Source organism: Pinus tabuliformis, chromosome 4_1 (genome assembly GCF_031772625.1).
Source record: "Pinus tabuliformis cultivar Carrire ecotype Pingquan chromosome 4_1, CPIR1, whole genome shotgun sequence".
NCBI lineage: Eukaryota > Viridiplantae > Streptophyta > Pinopsida > Pinales > Pinaceae > Pinus > Pinus tabuliformis.
In genome coordinates, this window is record NC_142303.1 from 813,467,440 (window position 1) to 813,472,197 (window position 4,758).

Below are 4,758 nucleotides of genomic sequence, written 5' to 3' on the forward strand. Positions count from 1 at the left end.
GGTGAGAACCAACAGGCTTATGGTTTGTGAACGTGGCGAGGTGATGTGCAATTGTGATATGGCGGACCCGACGAAACTATTAACCAGAACTCATAAATTTATCACGTCTAGGATCCTTTCACAATTCACAATCAGCGGAGTACCGACGGTCTTATATATGTGGGACTTTGTTTTTTACGTTGTGAGATTGCGATCTACAAATGCGATTATCGCATCGCAACCCTTCCCTTCTTGAGGGCTAATCGCCGCATCGCAACTATCAGGGTTGATTATTTAATGCCTTTCCGCTTGCCCTATTGCGATGTGCGATTGAGAAATCACATCACACCCTGGCTTGTTTCGGGCCAAATTTTTAATGTCGACCTAACTGGGACATGTGATTTGCGAAATGTGCGGCCAATGGCTATCTACCACTTGGCACTTCCCCATTTGCTGAAGAGCCCTGCCACGTCATCTTTCCCTGCCATCTATCTAAGTCAAACTTGAAATTTGACTTGATCTAACTTCTTCATACGAGCTCAGATTCGAGTGCCATTTTCATCATTGGAATTAGGATGACGAGCTCTTCGATCTAAAGCTAAGTTTATGGAGATTATGACACTTTGAGTTTTGAGCCTAGTTTTGAGCACCTGATCACTCCTCCCTAGTGGAAGACTTTTGGACCCCAAAAGGATCACTTTCAATTGTATAGCAGGTGAGGGTACAGTTCCCTTACCTTTCCAACCTCTATCCATTTGGCTTTTAAAGGATTTGTACCCTTGAGCCCCACTCGAAGATAATTGATACTTCCCCTTTTTGATGTCCTTGTTCTTCTCTCAAGTATAATGTCTTGTTTAAGCTCATCAAGGAATTATGGAGAAAAGTCTTCAATAGATGGAATTTGAATATTATTTGCTTGATCTTCAATCAAAGGAGGCTCATACAACCTTAAATTCTCAACATTAACAACAGCATAAATTTGCATATATGAAGGCAAATCCAACCTGACCACATTGTTACCAATCTTTTCCAAAATTCTGAATGGACCATATATAATTGGTCTTAGTTTTTTACCATCTCCTTGGAGCCTCTCTTTGTTAATGTGAAGCCAAAATTCATCACAAACTTGAAACTTGTGATCTTGACGATGCTTTTCGTGCCTTGCTTTGTACTTGTCTTGGCTTTTCTCAAGCTGTTCTTTAACCTTTTGGTGTACTAATTGGATTTGTTCAATGAACTTTCTTGCCTTTTCTATATCACTATGACCTTCAATAGCAACATCTTTGCCAAAAATAAAATTCAAAGGATATTTAGGCAAGTATCCCAAGCATGCCTCAAATGGTGAAGTTTGAGTTGAAGAGTCATTGGCTCGGTTGTAAACATGTTGAATATAGTGCAAATGTTCATCCCACAACTTAGGATGCTTGCTACAATACCCACAAAGAAGATATATCACTGTTCTGTTCACCACTTTTGTTTGACCATTTGTTTTTGGATGAAAGGTTGTACTCTTTTTCAATTTGGTGTCCATGAGTCCCCACAATCTTGACCAAGATTTCCCAACAAAGTGAGAATCTCGATCATTAACAATGGATGTGGGAAATCCAAAATGCATCCAAACATTATGAAAGAATAACTGAACAATTTGTTCAGCGGTAACTTTCTTTTTACATGGCATCAAAATACACATGTTTCTTAACCTATCCACAATTACATACAAATAATCATGACCTCTTTTTGACAATGGAAGACCTCCTACAAAATCCATAGAAACACTCTCCCACGATCGTGTAGGAACTAGAAGTGGTGTGTACAATCCTAACTTCCTATTACTAGGCTTACCGATTTCACATAATGAACATCCTTTAATAAAACGAGACACTTTCAAGGATACGAGGCCAATAACAATACCTTTGTAGATGTGCCACCGTCTTACTTACACTGAAATGACCAACAATAAGAAAAGTATGTGCCTCTCTTATGATGTTAACTCTTTCTCCCCATGGAGTACAAAGCTTGCCAAGATGGTACAGCAAGTTATCATATAAATGATAATATAATTCCTCTACTTGGTTACCTTGACTCAAGCTTGCATAAACATCTTGAAAGTCATTATTTGATGCATATTGCTCAATATAACTTTCATGTAAAACAGAATTATGCTTGAGTAAGGTAGCTACACTAACAATAGGCCTAGAAAGCATATCAACAACTTTATTGTAGATATCTTTCTTATACTTGATTACCAAGTGGAATTGTTGAAGAAAACGCATCCATCGGAAGTGCCTTGATTGCTGCAACTTTGATTGTGATTGCAGGTATTGCAATGGTGCATGATCAGTGTGAATGACTATTTCCTTACCCATCAAGTAGTGTTTCCATTTTTTCACACTTTGCACCAATTCATACAATTCCTTGTTATATGTAGGATAGTTAATCATTGCACCATTAAAATTTTCTGAATGAAAATAGATAGGTTTACCATGTTGCATGAGGATTGTACCTGTTAGTGCTTGAAATTTCACCTCAGGCTGAGAAAGGTAAACCTCAAGGCAACATCAAACCACTTAGCCTCGTAGCTAGCCCTACGGGGCAGGAGAGGGCTCTCTCCGGTCTATCTCGGTGAGATCTTCAATGGATGAGATGACCAATAGGGTAACACTGATTTTAGGCTAGTAAACTGATCAAAAGGGTTGATTTGGGATTTTTAGAGTTTTTGGTGGCAAATTGAGGAATGGCAATTTTGGGTGCGGGGATAGGACACAGTTTCTGCAAGGGGTTCTTTGGGGCGAGATAGGATACAATATTGATGCCTTAGATTGAAGTGAATGGATGAGAAAGACAGGTGAGGAGCTAAGGAGAGCAAGCAATAACTTTGAATTCTTCTTAAACAACAGAAAACATTGAAATTAAACAAACTTAAAAGCAGAGCATGACTGTCATGAATTCTACTTTAACACTTCATTTGTTTAATGTGCAGAAGGAAAAGAAAGGAAATGATTCACATAACATACTTACAAGTACATAGAGAAACACACCATCAATACATGTAACCACAAGAATCCCAAAAAGGACTGCAAAACCCTGGTCTTCCTTAGCCAAAAATTGCAGAGATACAGTGAATAATACAATGATAGCTTATCCCTCAAGAGTCCAACCATGAAAATGAGAAAGAAAGTACATAATATATATCATCTAACCTCTTTCCCTGCCTCCATGGGTCGAGCTCACTATCCTAGGAGCTGTTTCAACCACTTCTAAACTAAGCACTACAAACTAGGCAGTCAAAACAACTTGCCTCTATAAGCTAGGAAACCAATTCATTCATTTAATTTTCACCTTTTTCATGAATGAATCTTCTAGAAGAGGTACATAAGAGTAAAAGTGTCATAAAAGTACATTAATTACATCAAAGAGGATAATAATCCACCCCAAAAAGTCAAACAGGGTCAAACTGCGTTTTTCTGAGCTGTACACTGAAATTTGGAGAAGTTTGCCTAAGAGGGTCGCGCGCCTCTGCCTGACGGGTCGCGCGCCTTTGGGACCACATTTGGGGCACTTCCCGGTGTCCAAATTGAGCAAGAGTAGGCTTGTTGGAAAGGTATGTGAGTCTACTTTCCAACCCAACTAGAATTTCTGAATTTGGTGGTCATTTGCCCCTCCAAAATTGCAATCTCCCAAGACTGCTTTCTGTGTCTCAAAAATGTGGCAGAAAGTCATTTTTTGCTCCTTTTTTTACTTTCTGGAGGCCCAAAACTTCATAAAATCTCAAGTCCATTGATGAGCATATGTAACTTCTCATGAAAAATCTGGATATGCTGAGTTTTTGCAAAATGGAGTTGCCAGGATGAAGGGTCGCGTGGGGGGTGAGACCCGTTAATGGACAAAAACCTGTAAATTGCCTGAAAAATCAAAATTGACCCAAAATGTTCAAAATTTCTTGGGATTTGTGCTGTGGCTGGGCTATTTAGTGCCTTGGTCCTTCAGTGAAGCCTCGGCCAAGATATGGAGGGGATCGGGCCTCTTTCTCCTTTTTTGTGCCTTGGCCAACCGCCTTTGGAACATCTTCATCTTTGCCTTGCACACGTGCATTCTTGCCCAATAATGGTTCTTCATGTTCCTCAGCAATTTCTTCTCTTGGTTGGCCTTAGCCAACAGCCTCTCCAAGTGTGCATTTACCCGGATGAGCATGGACTCTCGCTCAGCGGGCAATAGATCACCGGGTCTTCTCCGGTTCAAGTTGCGGTCACTACGAATCCTCCACAACTCATCAAGAGCTTGCTCATCCTCCAACTGTTTGTTGCGCTGCTCCAGGTATGAGATTGTCCATTGTGCCCCCTCTAATCTCCTCTGCAAGGCATCATTTTCAGCTCTAAGGTGCTGAATGATCTCCTTTGACTCTCGGCTAGGAGAACTGACATCAAGATCAATAAGCTCTATATCCGGAACACCTGATGGTCCCTCATCAATTTTGGGTTGTTTTCCCCTCCCTGGTACCTGTGCTGCTGAAGAAAGCGAGGCCCCTTCCACTTGATGTGGAGATAACACTCGCTGAGCCGATGAAGAAGGCGAGACCCCTTCCACCTGCTGTGGAGAAAGTACTCGCCGAGCTGCTGCAAATAAGGCCCTCTGGCCTCTCTGATAAGTAACCAAAGGTGAGGAGCTGACATGTTTAGTGACGGGGATGTCATGCTGCTGTGATGGTCCTCCCTCCTCGTGAATAACCTCAGGATGTGGCGGTGGTGGTACTGTGAAAAGCTCACGAGAAACGAACTCCTC